General features: G+C 36.5%; 1 protein-coding gene across 1 annotated transcript in view; it reads right to left on the bottom strand.

The window, feature by feature from the left end:
• The window catches only part of LOC105387629 (inverted formin-2), a 101,733-nt gene that overhangs the window by 59,417 nt on the left and 25,469 nt on the right, over positions 1–16,847 (bottom strand). Inside the window, exon 3 of the mRNA XM_048622330.1 lies at positions 11,809–11,830. The gene's annotated coding sequence lies outside the window, so the exon portion shown is untranslated. The remainder of the gene's footprint in view (positions 1–11,808; positions 11,831–16,847) is intronic.

Genomic DNA, 16,847 nt, shown 5'->3' with positions numbered 1-16,847 from the left:
CATGCTCTCGGGTATTGGCTATATCGATGGCGTTTTGTTGTGTTTTGTAGCTACTAGTGTTTATGTTGCATTTGGGTTGATACTGTAGTTTGAGTTTCTTGACACGGTTTGGACTCTCTAGACTCAGCGAAATTGAACACACAAATGTTGGTTGTAAAACTTTTTTTATAATAAATACGAATTACATTAAGACATGGTTGATGGTTGGATGAGGAAGGCTGGTGACCAAGTGTTGGTGCGCTCGCTGGATAGGCCTAAATCCAAGAAAGTTTGTTAGTTCGTTCGTGGGGTTCGTTCTCAGGACAACCAACAATTTTACAAGTACTGCGGCTGCTAGAACACTGTACAATGCGTTGGTCCGCAGCAAACTAGAGTGTAATGCAGTGGTCTGGGCACCCCATGAAGCAAAGTATAATCTCATGCTAGAGAAAATCCAAAATAAATTTACTAGATTTCTCTACATGAAACTCCATGGGGTGGTAGTATTATAGTGGCGTATTATAGTATTATAGTGGCGTGTGTAGGCAGGATAAGCAATTAAAGTCCCAAGTGCACAATAATGAAAGTAAAGTTTATTGCACAAAGTACACACACAAAAGTCTTTTAGAAAGAAGCAAGAAGGAGTAGAAAGTATAGTAGAAGAAATAGCTTAGAAATGATAGCACATACAATAGATTTAAGAATAAGCGGAGTAGGTATTCTCGACGCAAGCAAATAATTAGCGAATAAAATAATCTACTAGCGGCGGAGTGCGAAAGCGGACTGCCGGCCGCGGGCCGGCTCAGGTAGCCGCGTGCGAGTATATGAACAATATCATGCGATCTCGCTCGCGCGTAGATCTGCGATAAGGATTCTACGTCACCGCATGCGCTACCGCTGGCCGGCGCACGACTCGACAGAATTATCTATATAAAATACGTTTAGTCTTGTCTGTCTGTTTGTCACTTATTTTAATGTTTACTATATTATAATAATTTTTACTTTTATACATTATATTATTATGATATTAAACAATTACTACTAACTGTAAATATTGTAACTAGTTATTTTTATATTTTATACAATGTAAGTTAACAAAATATTTTGAATTTAAGTTAATGCAAAAGATGTTAGGTACTTAGGTATTTAGGTATCTATTTTAATAAATTGAATAAGTAGGCCATAGGGCACTACATATCCTAAGTACCCGTTGATGTACCCCACTTTGTTTGTCCTGGGTATGGTGGGGTATAACCAGTTAAGAGTTAGGCGTGAACTATCTCTGGTATCGTACTTGTTTCGAGTGTGGCGAGGTAAGGCTGATAACATGGTATTACTCATGAGGTTCCAACTGCGGGTGCCCAATGACTCGCTCCGGAAGCGCGAGGGCCGACTGTTCCTCGTTGACAGCGGAAGGACTAATCTCCAACAGCAGGCGCCATTGACGCGAGCGATGGGGTTGCTCAATAGGATCCACGATCACGTAGACCTCTTCCACTGCTCGCTGAGTGAATTCACACGAACGGCATTATATGTAATTTGTTATTTATAATTTATAGTCTGTTATGTTTTTAATTGTTATTAGGATATGTTCTAAGTTGTAACTTAAATTGTTAATATTATTTATCTACACTACTGTGTTGGTTTAGCTGTAAGAGTAGCGTAGTTATGGTTTTAATAAATAAATGAAAGTTCCAAAAGTGGCATGTGTTTTTTCCATATGTTTGTGTAGATTCGAAAATAGTATCGAATCCTGTGCTCGCGGCTCTGAATTCTGAGATGTGAATTCGTCACCAAAGCTGACAAGGATCACAAGGATGCCATATTCATAGCATCCAACCTTCCGAATACACCAGTGAGTCACCCGAGATTTCTCCATGAAGAAGAAACCACACACAGGATTCGATACTATTTTCGAATCTACACAAACATATATTATGGAAAAAATGCCATGCACTTTTGGAACTAACAAATTTGCCTTACATTTTGACAGTGACATTTGTCTATACGCAACGTAAACGGAGGTTTCGAATCCTGTGCTCGCGGCTCAGTTGAAGTCAAGTTTGTATCGAGCTCACAGGAAGTTCTTAGACAAACAGTTATCAGACGCGCTTTGTTCTAAAGCCTCTAAGTAGTTTACTGCTCTAATGATGGGGCGTTGTGTATATTCGTGGAGGGTCAGCAATGCAAGTATACTTACCTATATTTTTTACATTATACTAAGAAATGCCTTCATTTTATCAAGATTAAGACATAATTTTGATCCTGTATATTCTTTGGTGTATTTTGGAATAGGCACCATGGTGCCTGCGATTCTATAGGTATATTATGTATAAAATTATTCAAATATAATATAATGATCCTTTATAGTCATACTTTACTTTAAATATTAGTACCATGTGATCACAAAACATACACAAGGGATGATCCGTCTGGACACTTTTCCATTTAAACAAAATTTACAAACTCTACAGTGTTGTCATTTTTATTAATCGAGATAGGAAATATAAGTACATTTATAGTAGGTAAATAAATAAAATTAATTTCAAAAAATATTTTTTTATTTCCTTTCAAATAACAACTATCAGACAGACATTTTCGTTAATCATTATTGCAGTCAGTACCAAGTCCACCACGGTGTATGTTACGACATATTGAAGTTGTCTCGGTGACTACTGATTGCTCGTCCAATTACACATTTAAAAGGTTTTAACTTAAACGCTTCGGTTTGTTTAATCTATGCTACCTAACCTTCGAGGCTCAAACACAACTCATGAAACAGCGTTTAAAAAAATGTTGTGATTGGATTTTTCGTTGGCGTATGTGTATCGTTTCTGAAGGAGCATACCTTGAAGGTGATAAAATAAATTTGGATCAATAACAAAAATTTGTGTTTTATTGATCCAGTCCCGATACTTTTTACACAGAGTAGTATATATTGCATTAAATTGAGACCAAAACCCTAGGAGTGAAGAGTAAGTTCTTTTGGTAGAAAAACTAATAAACTCATTAAGATATTTGTTTTCGTGCGGGATTATTATGGTCGTATTAGAACAATAAATCTTATTTATTTACGTAACGACCTACCACAGACTAAACTTTAATTTTACAATCAATTAATTTAAACACCGGTCGTAACTGCTGACAATCGTAAATTATAAAGATTGGCAACCAACATGAAACTACCTACTTTAATTAAGTCTACGTATCCGTTAACTTTTCTCAAAATCAGTGCTATTTTAGGAAGTATTCAATCAAAATACATAAACAAGTTATGTAACTAAATCTCTATAAACATCTATTCATCCCTTCAACATGATACCTACCTCATACATGCCTTCTTATATACCATATTAAGGACTTCTACATGCATTTGTTAGTTTACTCGTATTATGTATTACAAAACAGTCTCCTGATTTAATTTTTTGTCTTCACACCTACGTTTAGAAACTGCTAAAACAAATCTTATATTAACATACAATAAGTTTGCAACCTCTGCAGCCAGACAGTCCGTTCCAAATATTTCATGTATCTCTGAATTATTATTATAATAACCTTAAACAAACGGTAGCAAAAAAAACAATTTAAGGAATAAAACACCATTTGATCAACAGTGTGTTTACAAATATATTTTTTGTTTTAACCAGTAGCACCTCATCAATCTTACTGCATATAATAAAGTACCAATCCATTTGTTTACTATTTTTAGCTTCAAAAACTAAAAGCATCGATTTCCTTAGCGCATCCATCTTCAGCGTTGTGGCTGTCAAACTATCAATGTTACTTCAACTTAAAGACACGAGTCATTAAAAAGTGAATAAGATATTTTTAGAATGTGTTAGTGACTCATTCAGTGGGTGTAGTGCCCAATCAATCTTGAGATAAGGGTGGTTTGTTAAATCTTGTGATTAGTTATAGGTACATATAGAAAATATTATGAAGAATTATTCACCTACTAATTCAAAAAATTCAAATCCGCATAAAAAAATAAAAGACATGTACAACCATCACTGTTACTTAGGTAATACCCCAATCCACAGACTAACAACTTAATTTCGTAATCTACAAGTAGGTATTTAGACCCAAGTATACTCGAAAACCCCTTAGTGGAAATTCACGGCATGCCCTAAGAGAGGGCTTGAAAATACATAACTGATTGTGTAACACCATAACAGCTACTTGCACTTGACCGACTTTCATTCCGACAACAATGACGTTTGACAGCTTGCAGTTTGACAGTTGTGACGTAAACACATGGCGAAGGAGTCAAGGCTGCCGGTTGGCCGTGACTTTCGGTCTAATAACTTCGAAAAAAACACTGTTTAAAAATTTCGAAAGATTACGAATATCATGGTAAGTTCAATCAATATAAAATAAAAAAAACTAGCCAATACAAAATGACCCGTTAATCCTTAATTTTACATATGTAATATAATAACGGTTTTTAACGCATGTTTTACTACACAAAGGAACCATGATTGGCAAAAGTTGATATCAGGTTTGGACGTCCATCACCACGAGTCAAGGCCAGGCTGCGGCCGTGACTGGAACAAGTGACATAAGTCTGTTAACAAGGAAATTGCCATTGTCTCGGATACGAATCAAACAAATTGATAGCGATTTATTGGCTGTTGAGTTTTTTGTCGAGATGGGTATTGAATGCGGCTTTGCTCGTCGTCGCACCTATCTTTAGGTTTTGGTACTAGGGGTTTTGACATTATTATTATTATTGTCGCTATGTGGGGAGACGCTCCGCTCCGCTTCGCTGCGCTCCGCTTTGGTTTCGACGAACATGTGCACCTAACACGCTCCTCCTCGCTTTGCTCGTCGTCGCACCTATCTTTAGGTTTTGGTGCTAAGGGGTTTGACGGTGTTGGGTAATTAAACACAGATTATGTTATTGTATGTTAGTATGTTTTATGAACTTTATACTAAATGATAGTATATATTTTAAACGATATACGTAATGTATGTTATACGAATTGATATTAGTCCTCGTAAGTACTATATATTTTGATATTATATAAAATGTATGTTATACCAATTGAATCTTATACCTTATGAAAATATAGATTTTGTTGTTATACGCAACGTTCATTATATGTTGTGAACGTTATTAATGTTAAAATTATACATTTCGTTTTTATACGTCGCAATACGCACCCCTAAAGGTGAACCGTTCGAAGACAACAGACATGACCAACAGCACGAAACGTAGGGTTGAGGTAGATAGGCAGGAAATACAATATGTCAATGAGTAATTTATTTGGGCGAGATAGCGTCCTTCGTCGTGGGTGCTAAGACCGCCAAACTGAAGTGAGTAGTATGTCGTGTCATGCAGCCGGATAGGTAGGGTAAAAATGCTACCAAATGGGTAGCCGATAACGGCCGCCGGCACAGGGGCAGACCCAGAAGAAGACAGACGAACGGGATGACCTAGACGTGTTTAGTAGGAACTGGAATGAAGAGGCCATGAACAGGGATAGCTGGAAGACCCAGGAAGAGACCTTTGCCCAGCAAAGGGTCACAAATATCACAATTGAGTTGGGAAACTCCGTCACATATTCTACTCGGCCATCCCTGATCAGAGAAGAAGACTTCTATCATTAGAGCCTGAAGACAAAAGTCTTCTTAAGCCAGTGCATTTTGCTAGTGATGACGTATGGGGCAGATAGGTGGGCACTGACGGTAGTACTGGTCCACCGATTTAAAGTCGCTTAGCGAGCTATGCTTGGGGTTTCTCTGCTGGATCGTATCAGAAATGAGGGTATCCGACAGAGGACTAAGGTTACCGACATAAATGTCAAAATGTGCAAGCTGATGTGGCAGTGGGCTGGCTATATCTGCCGAAGAACCGATAACCGTTGGGGTCGACGAATTCTCGAGTCACAAATAAGGACAGCCGTAGGCTGGTAGCCAGTAGTGGCTGGATGAGGAAGCCCGAGGACCGAGTGTTGTGGAGCTCCTTGGGAGAGACCTATGTTTAGCATTGGATGATTATTGACTGATGCTTGGACACAATGGGGTCTTCAAAAAACATTTTATAAAATAATTGTATTTTGGGACCAAAAATGGGACCTAAACAAAAAATAATATAGCGCAATCAGCACCATCCTAAATAGGTTATTTAAAGATCCGTCTTTGAATTTTTCCATATATTCCCTAAAACAACGATGAAAAGTATAATACGCCATTAGATACGCAATAAAAGTCCGTAAAAAAATGACGTATCATATAATGCGATATAGTAGGATACATAGAACAATGACCTATCTGATTTTTCAGGAAACCTAGACTTATTACAGACTAATTATACAGGCTATATTACAAAAGACCATTCGTATAATAATGTGACCAAATTTCAAATGAATTGCTTCAGCCGTTTTCATTTTATCGAACAAAACGTTGTTTAAAAACTTTAACTGGCTCTCCTGTAAAGTTGCTGTTTTGCAGATCCGTCATTGTTCTACGACTGCGACGAAGTAGCTCGGCTCTGAAATAGTTCCAACAAATTATGACAGATGGCAGTTATTTTGCTTGTATGAAGAAGGTTTGAGTAAAATGTTCTGAAGGGCGTATCCTTCCTTTTGAAATCATTGATCGTAATGAAGAAATCCGAAGGAGAACTAAAGTTACCGACATAGCCAAAGGATTAGCACGCTGAAGTGGCAATGGGCTGACCACGTAGCCCGCAAAACCGACGACCGCTAGAGTACAAGGGTTCTGTAGAGCGATCCGGAAAAAACGCAGCACATTCTATTCGATAGTCTATTCGAAAGTGCTGTCATCCTGTCATCAACAAAATGGCGGTGTAGGTATAGATTTGCGAAAGTTTGACAGCTATCATTCCATAGGTCATTGTCAGAATAATATTATGTACTCTGTGGTCATTCTTTTCGAAACTCATTCGAAAGGTAAAAAGTGTTCGAAAGTGCTGTCAAGTTGACAATAGTCGCACTCGGATTCGATTCTATTCGTTAGCTCGAATTTTCGTGATACGGGTACTGGAGTGGAGACCCTGTGTCGGCAAACGGCGTGTCGGTCGCCCCCCAACCCGTTGGTCTGATGATCTGCGGAAGGTAGCGGGAAGCCGCTGGATGCAGATGGCTGGTGACCGTTTGGGGTGGCGATCGTTAGGAGAGGCCTATGTCCAACAGTGGACTATAGAAGGCTGAGAGAGAGAGAGATATTGAGATGCATGTGGCTAATATTTTATAGTGAAAAAAATAACAGTTTTTCATGGTCACACAATTTTCGAGCACATAAGTTTATAAATAATACAGAAAACGCTTGAATAAGCTTCGCTGTAAAGCTCATTGGAAGCTTTGACAAAGCTCGTTTACATTATCGAGTAAAGTTCAAACATAGGGTCATCGGGCACTGTTGCGTGTCATTGCATCGCAGTAGCATGATGCACGTCACTCACTCGGCATAGAACAATAATACGTTTTTAAATTAGGATTACCTACATCTATCTAGGGTTGCCAACCGCTCCTTTATTTAAAAATCGAGTTTGCACTTCCGAGAAGGGTAATATCTAGCAGATAATATAAATAATTAACTACATACTTACATTTCCTTTAGTTTTCTTTATTAGGCCACTCACGAGGAATTGGGTAAGTTTCATAGTTTTATGAACCTGTACAAACGTGGAGATGGTTTTTAACTGCCACTACGGCGCTTTCGTTTGCTTTTTATATCAACAAATATAACAATTAAGTATTGTTATATTTTAAACTCACGAGTTCCCAACCCTAGCGAGGCTGCTAGTGATGTCCCCAGCGCGCTTGATCGCTCCCGAGGGGCGATGACACTGACATCGTGACATGCAACGTGAAATGTGATACAATATTTACATCGCTACCTTTTGAACATAAGTACAACAAAGTCGTATGAAGCGTGACGGGTTTGAATCTACTGTGCTGTGAGTTGTGGTTGTGACTCTAATATGAGTAACGAATTTATCAGAATAAGGAAATTAGACACATAACAAATTTTAATGATTCTTAAACTTAGGTAGGTATCAGGAACAAAAGTCCTAGCACGGGGTGCAAGACGCGCACGCCAAGACGTGACAAAAGTTTTGCATTTCGCTCATTAACATCGCGTAGCCTCGAGAGCAAGACTTAGTACATCTTGACGTGCCCGTCTCACATTCCATGCTAGGCTTTCAGGTGATATATCACTCGAGGAGGCTCCTTTCATGCACCCCGATAAAGTTATATACAATTCTTACAGGTTTTTACCTAGTTTGAGAAGATGGGGACACATTATTGATACACTATTGCTTACAGCCTAATGGCCTAATCTATGTTTGTTAACTTTGATTTTTGCACTTAAGTTTGGCTATGAAATAAATTATTTATTACTAGATGTTCCCGCGAGCTTCGCTTCGCCTTAAAAAGTTTTCCCGTGGGAATTCCGGGATAAAAAGTAGCCTATGTTCTTTCTCAGGCTCTAGACCATATGTTTACCAAATTTCATTCAAATCCGTTCAGTAGTTTTGGCGTGAACGAGTAACAGACAGACAGACACAGTTACTTTCGCATTTATAATATTAATAATAGTCAGGATTAGGATTCTATTCAATAAATTCCCACAGAGGAATCACGGATGACGCCGCTGCACCACAGGTGGTCTCTGCCTGATTGTGCGTAAACTGCCAATAACAAAGTAATGACATCATACTGTACCTTCATTGTTACGAGACAAACAAGCCATGAATTTACAAGTAACTTCGATGCGAGTACTGAACATTATTATTATAGTGTGTAATAAAATTGACGAGTGCTATTTTTGGCAGTAAAATTTATACACTCACGAAATGAAAAGGTTCCACTGAGAAAAACACCAAAAAACACTAAACTGAAAAGGCTAGCTTAATGACGCCTTCTGCAACATTGAAGTTCATTTAACAGAGCATCAGGATCTTAGCAACTAAAAACAGTAATAATTATATTTAACATATTCAAATTTTTAAAAATAATAATTTAAAGAAATAAAAAACCGACTTCAAAAAACCACTAAAATGTAAGTAATAATTTAAGGTTTACACAAATTATATGTGACAGTACAAATATACCTAAGCAGGAACTGTTCTTTTTTGATGTTGGTGCAGTGACAAAGTAATCTGAAGAAATATGGCACCAACTTCAAAAAAGAACAGTTCCTGCTTAGGTATATTTGTACTGTCACATATAATTTGTGTAAACCTTAAATTATTACTTACATTTTAGTGGTTTTTTGAAGTCGGTTTTTTATTTCTTTAAATTATTATTTTTAAAAATTTGAATATGTTAAATATAATTATTACTGTTTTTAGTTGCTAAGATCCTGATGCTCTGTTAAATGAACTTCAATGTTGCAGAAGGCGTCATTAATTATTACTTACATTTTAGTGGTTTTTTGAAGTCGGTTTTTTATTTTTTTAAATTATTATTTTATTTTATAGTTTTTAGTTTATTTGCAATAATTTTTAATCAAAAGTAAGATGCAAATGATACCAAAAAGTCCTACTAATCAATACGAATCATTCAAGCCTAAACACGAGGTAGTTGCTATATACCGTTGAGGAGTTCCCCTGACTGCCTTCCGTTTCCATCATCAGATCAGCTCAAGGTCACCATCATATTTTATTGTTATAAGAACTATATTTACGTTCTTAATTTCATTAGAATCGGTTAATATGTGTCCAAAATGGAAATTCATACCCTGTTTTTACCCCTTTACCCACCCTTAGGGGTGAGATAAAATTCTGAAAAAAAAATGGGACCACCCGGAAGCTCAACCCAATACAACAAAAAAAGAATTTTCAAAATCGGTTCATAAACGGCGGAGTTATCGGTGAACATACATAAAAAAAAATAAAAAAAAAAAAAAAAATATCCCGACGAATTGAGAACCTCCTCCTTTTTTTGAAGTCGGTTAATTAAACATTTTTAAAAATAGGGTCCTATGGTGTCAGCATTTTGTGAGCGGAACTTTTTCATTGCCTGTGAGTGCATTTGTCACAGCAAATAATAATTAGTGTCAAATTCAATACTGTTTTTGATCAGAATTAGTCCATTGGTCTGGACCCCTGAGGATTACTGATAAAATTCTACCCTATCCACAATTTACTTAAAGTAAGTACCGATAGCAAATTGATTAGTAAACATCTGTAGTATGTAGTTTTACATTTATTCCGTTTTTACATAACATTAAGATAACAATAAAATGTGGTTTGAATTTAAATCAGGATGTAATCGCATTTTATGTTAAAACCGCAAAGTCACTAAATAACCTTGACCCAAAGAAATCTTATGTAAGGTAAATTATTTTTTGTTACTATTGTAATCTTCTTCGTTCACCAATATAACATTATGTTGTGTAGAGCTGAAGTATTGTTTGAAAATATCTTAGGTCTGAGAAGAAGAAATAGTAGGGCGATTATTAAATTATGACAAATAATGCAATTTTCTTATTTTCAAGTAACTCACGAAAGTTGCTAGGTATATCGGAATATTTGGTTGGTAAGTATGGCCCTCTTGACATTTAACAAAGTGTAAATATTACTTATTTTAAACGCCTACATAACACCGTGAGAATTCGGCACTTATACATACAGTCTTTAGAAAATTGATCTGAATCCTTATGATTTTATGATTTTTGCGAACCCCTGTAGAGGGTTCTGATGGATTTACTGTATCTAGCTACCTATTTGCAATACAGGATTTTAGATTATACGAAGTTCGAGGTATACTTAACGAATAATGACTAGAAGGAATCTTAATCATATTTGCTAACAACATTGGATTCTCTTAAATATAATAACCCTGCCGACTTGCATAAGTTAACAGATCTGCCTCTGTTCACGATGTCCGATCTTATGTAAACAATCACGACAGTCCTTGAAACACTGCTCGATCCACACTTCTCTATACTTAATCAAAATATGAATACCAAAAAAGCCTCGGCTTTTCTCCCACACACTACCACTCTTATTCCATGTTAATAAAGCACAATATAGCATGTAAATTAGGTGGGTACAGTTGGGTGGAAAATGTTGCAATTTTTCGTTAGGAATTCTGTCAATAGTGGGATTAGTGGGTAAACATTGCATCGTCAAGACATGTTATTTTCACTAGCTACTCGCAACTTATTTACATATTTATCTATGTATGGCCGTGTTGTGTAACCTCTTGTACCCAGATACATAACAAAAGTATAAGTTTCAGTTATGTAGGTTCAAACTTTGTTTTACAGTATTGACTGAAACTTGAGTTAGGCACAGATTGTGATGTGTGTGTGACTGGGTGAAAAGATATAACGTATGCGAGTATACGAAAAGGACTTACCTAGCTAATATATCGAACCATAAAAATATTAATCAAAGTTTTAGTAGGTAGGAAGTTTATAATAGATATTTGACATATTTTTAAACATTGTATATTTGACATATTGTTGAGGCTGGGGAGAGGCCTGTGTCCAGATTGTCCAGTCTAGCTGCAGATTCCAATAAAGACTCATCCACCTAAACAATTTGACAACATCTCGTCAAACCGAGTATTCCAGACAATTTATAGAACAAACCATTATACCCATATTTGTAGTGGGCAAACTCGCATTTCACTTGTTTAGCGTCGTCGGTTAAGGTCATGTGGGGAAAGAGGTCATGATTGTGTACTTCACAAATACTGTCTGTTTGTTTGTTGTTAGTTTTCGCTTTCCATGGCCTTTTAAGGGGCACTTGAGGGTGCTAGGGTTTATCACGGACATAATATCTAAATTATTATGTATATATTTTAATGATGCAAAATATACCTAATGACATTTGTAAAGGTAACTTACCCGGATCATCCAAAAGTTTCATCTGTAACAAAAATAAAGAACGATGACTTTAATGTTTCTAAATATTTTCGTTAAAAAGAGCTTTATGTTTTAAATCGGCTCGTTTGTATGATAATAATCCATTTTAGAGCAGAGTACTAGCTGTCTCCTTAACTCCTATCCTACCCACAGCTCTGTATTGACAGTGGTCACATCAATGATATCTTAAGGCTGTCACTAAAGCTGGAAGAAAATCAGAATCTGTCAAATCTAGTGAGGGGGGGTTGAGGTATGCGGGGCGTTCTACGGACAATGACATGAAATTTTAACATAGTACTCGAAAACATAAAAGTGAAGACATGCCACTTTGTTAAAAATATACTAAGTAAGTAATATTGTTTTGTGATACGAAAATATTTATTTTTATTTGAAAGTATTTTTAATATTTAATAATTAATTATATATAAAGTCGTACCCGTGCCGATATTTATACAGGTTGTTGCAAAAAGGGTTTAATACTATGCCGAAACCTACGTGTGCAGCATGTTATTGATGTTATTTCTAAGCCAGGAAATGAAATCAGAATGTAAAAAAATCGCGAAAATATTATCAGAGTTTAATAGTTCAGGGTGTTGTATTAAACTCTGCCCCCGTGTAGTAAAAAAAGTATAGTTAGCCGAAAGGGCGTTACTCAGGCGTCACTCTGAAAAACTTTTATCCTACGTAATTTTTTATATTCATGAAAAAAACGCTTCTTCATATAATTTTTTTTTGGTCACGTGACCTTTTAGTTAGACGACCTGTTTTTTTTGGTGTTTCAAAAGCAGAACAGTAGTTTGCAGAACTCTGCATATACAGGGTGTCACAAAAGGTTACGTAGCTGGCAAAGGGATATGGGGAGGTCACCAGAAAAATAATAACATGTAAGTACCCCCGCAAGGGAGTACATTAGTACAAGGCGAGAGTGTGTATTTTTTTTTTTAAGTACTTATGTGTATTTGGGATATGATAGAAATAATATTTTTGTTTCTTAAAAACCAAAAAATTTACACCTTGCTGCGCTCTTTTGCTCACTGTAAGTACACCTACAAATATTGCTGTATTAAAAAAAACGGTTTTGTTATAACGATTATAAAAAAAGGTTATTTTCATGTCAAGGAGTCATTTACCTAATTACGATTTCACTCAACAGCAGGTGAACTGAAAAAATACGTTCTAGTTCTATCATCACTTTAGATCGCAAACATTGTAACTCCACTTTTCTCGGCGAAAAGTACTCTTTGGTGTCAATAGAAACGTTTTTTGAATTCACATGTTTTCCTCTTTATTCGAAAAAAAAAAACTGTATTCCGCATTTTACCATTTGTTTTCCTCTAAACCCCAAACCGTGATTTTTAAACAAGAAAACTTAGTAATTATACCCTTTATTCTCATATACAACGTGCGATGTAGGCGAACGTGAACGAAAACTATTCAATAAGTCTTTGTTTTTATTACTACTTTAGTAAATTACAATAACATACTCAACAATGTTAATTTTTTTTTGCAATGTTATGTTGTTAAATTAAGATCTAATATTTTATTAACATGAAGTTACTTTCAACTTTTTTTTGCATCTATGCGTCGAATCACAGCATGACGGCTGCTGCAGCTTCCTGCTGTCCTGTCCTCCAACCAATCCCACCAGTACTGCAGGTTGCGTCGAATACGAGCCATTCTCTTCGACTTGACAAGACAGGTGCTCCCGGAAGGATCATAGATCGCACGGAACCCGTACCGTATAGAGGCAACGGACTCCTTTGCAACAGCCCCCCAGATTCGGAAGTAGCCCATGCACTGCATGGCGAGCACAGCTGCAGCAATTTTTTCGTAATGAATCATTGGGATGTCATCCCCGAAGGAGGCTCTCAGCCTACCTCACGACCTGTGTGACATTAGAAAAATGCACTGTGCTAACGCCGTTTGCGAGCTTGATTTGCAGGACCGCGTTGTATGCCAAGTTCCACAGCAGAGGGGTCCAAGACCTACCGCTGTGGAACTCCGCAACTGAACTTCTTCAGTGAAAACCAAACCCTCTCTTTTCGCATCCTTAATGTACTTGTTAGACACGTATGACCTCTGTCAATTTTCTGCAGATAAGAAGACAAGTGATGGTATACAAGAGCCGCCCTAAAGGTTCGCCCTCTAGGGGATAGAGTTGAACGCGGTTACTATTTTTAAGCAAACAGCCAGCGCAACAACTCGCCCGTGGTTCTTATCCTGCTCCGACAGTGAACGAACGCAAAGTATTGTACCCACTATTCGAATCCGCATTTCGGATGCCAAACTGACTGTCCGAAAGGTCGAAACCGTACCACCACAGAGGTATGACTCGTTCGAAGAGCTTATCAGGCTCTTACAGCAATCAGATGTGTCGGTACACTGAAAGATAATCTACAGGCCTGCTTTATTTATTTAGGAGCACTAATGGCCTCCTTTCAGTCATTGAGTCACTGGCACTCAGGCTGCGGTTGAACAGGAAGATAGACTGTCTACACAAATCATTTTTAGGCTAGTTAAAAAAAACTTTAGGTGGGTAGTATGCCAACTAGAACTACAAATAAAACAGTATTTTTGTCTCCTCTAAAATTTGGTCACGAGGAGTTACGATGATTACGATCTAAGGTGACGCTGACGATATTTTATACAAGGTATTGAAAAAAGGGTATAAAGCTTAGCCAAAAGTGGATTTAGGTGCCATTCTGATCCACTTTTCTTCTACAATTTTGAAAATTCACGTAACAAAACCTTTTACATAGAAACTTATTCGATCACGTGACTTTTTACTATATAGAGACCGAATTTATTTTTCGAGAATTTCCAAAACTTGGAGAACAAAAGTTGTTCAGAATAACCCCTGAGTCAAACCCTTTCGGCACAGTATACCCTTTTTGCAACATCCTGTATAGGTAATATCAGGTTTATAAAAGACCTGGGCCTGTAGAGTGAGACTCGGCATGGGGAGTCATAATTTATAGATCTTTTAGGTTGCAGACGACCGAATGGCGTAGTGGTTAGTGACCCTGAATACTGAGCCGATGGTCCCGGGTTCGATTCCCGGCTGGGGCAGATATTTGTTTAAACACAAATATTTGTTCTCAGGTCTTGGATGTGCCCGTAAAATGGCAATAGGCCCGCCCCCTATTACATTGGGACTAACATAACACTCTGGCGAAAAGTGGGTGCAGCAATGCACCTCTGCCTACCCCGCAAGGGAGTACATATGTACAAGGCGTGAGTGCGTGTGTGTGTGTGTGTGTTTTAGGTTGCAGTGGCGAATGGGCACTGGTAGCCCTGCCCTTTTCTATAACTATAACTATAGGTAATTTTATGGCAATTTAAAAATGGTATAACATTTATCTATTTGAAAAAATCATAAAAAATATACATTACCTATCACCCTAATTTAAAAAAAAAATTCAGCCCTTACTTTAAACTTATAACACCCCTCTATTTCCTTCAGGGGTTAAAAAACCTGTGTATTTAATATTTTCTTATGAGTTTTTTTTAAAAAACTAGGCTCTTACATAGTTGTACATAATATTATGCGGTATTTTATTCCACTTGTAACGCATAAAATTCATAGCTAAAGTAAACATTTCATTTTTTTCATGGCGAGATACAGTCGCACTTAACCGCTTTTTTGCAAAGCTTGTTAAATAGATTTAAAAAATTATGTAAATTTTAGATCTTCAATTTTTAAAAATACTTACTTATTTTTAACAACCTGTAGTGTACAGACTACCACATCTTAAAATATATATATTTTTAATTAACTACGGTTTTTGTTTTCAAATAAAACAAATTATGAACTTACTTTTCAACACCCTGTATATTGTGTAGCTTACCTACCATACACAACCGTTAAAATAAAATAAATTACCCCTCAGAATATAAACAGGCTCGCGCTTTGGCATACTGCATTGACCGTATAGTTCTTATTCGGAGAATCTAATAAGTGTCATTATGTGCAATGTTTACCTTTATCTATGCATCTGTAACTCTATAGTAAAAAATGTAAACAAATCGAAAAGGCGAAATGTTTTCTAAGAATTTTCGGCTTTTCTGCATCTAAAATGATTAGAAAATTAACTTTCCATAGCAAATGCATATGTATTATAATACTTGTAGTCATAATTTGTTGATTTAATCAGTTTTTGTGAAATATTTGATAAAAAATAAAATGGCGTGGGTATCGCTCCTAACAGGCCGCCACCAGGGCGACGACTGAAGAAATCTGAAATCTGTCACGGTGTCATCATTTTTAAACCGGAATTTATTAGTTTTTTGCAAAAAAAGTTGACTTCTGGTCCATTAAATCCAACTCTTTAAGGTAACTTTGTTAAGAATTTAATTACCTACACATACATATAAGATTCCACGAAAATGGGCCCTCTGATTTCGAGGGTTTTTTCATAATAAGTCAAAAAATGGCAAAAGACATGGTGTGTTTGCAATTTTTTTTAACATACTTATTATAATCCTGCACCAATTTATAAGCAACTAACATGTTCAGTATACCCTCTGCTACAAAATATATTTTTATCAATGTGATAGAAGCCACCGTTTTTCCAATCTAATCAAGTATATCAAGCCGACTTTAGCATTTTAGCTTTAGGGATCCCCTTAAATTATAGAAATAATCCTATGAGTGATAAAAACAGTTTATATGAATAAAATTTGCACAAGTAGGTGGTCACATATAAAACTGCCTACATATATAAAAAGTTTTAATCCTTAACGGCCCCAAGGATAACGTATTCTAGCATCACATGAATTTTTATTTTATATATCAATTGCAGAGTTATTTATTATATCTTGACGCCCTTTTACGGCGCATATCTTTTCATATAAGGATGGAATAAAACGAATATAGTTGTTATAACATATTTTTAATCCTTTCCGACAGGTCTGGTATGTGATCGGCGCCTACATGTTTGAATATGTATAACTAGGTAAGTACATAATATAATAAAAAAAATCACTTATTAGTACCTATACTTAGGTTAGGGCCCGTTTCA

Source organism: Plutella xylostella, chromosome 7 (genome assembly GCF_932276165.1).
Source record: "Plutella xylostella chromosome 7, ilPluXylo3.1, whole genome shotgun sequence".
Lineage (NCBI taxonomy): Eukaryota > Metazoa > Arthropoda > Insecta > Lepidoptera > Plutellidae > Plutella > Plutella xylostella.
Note: the sequence above shows the minus strand (reverse complement) of the source record. Positions and strands in the feature narration are given on the sequence as shown.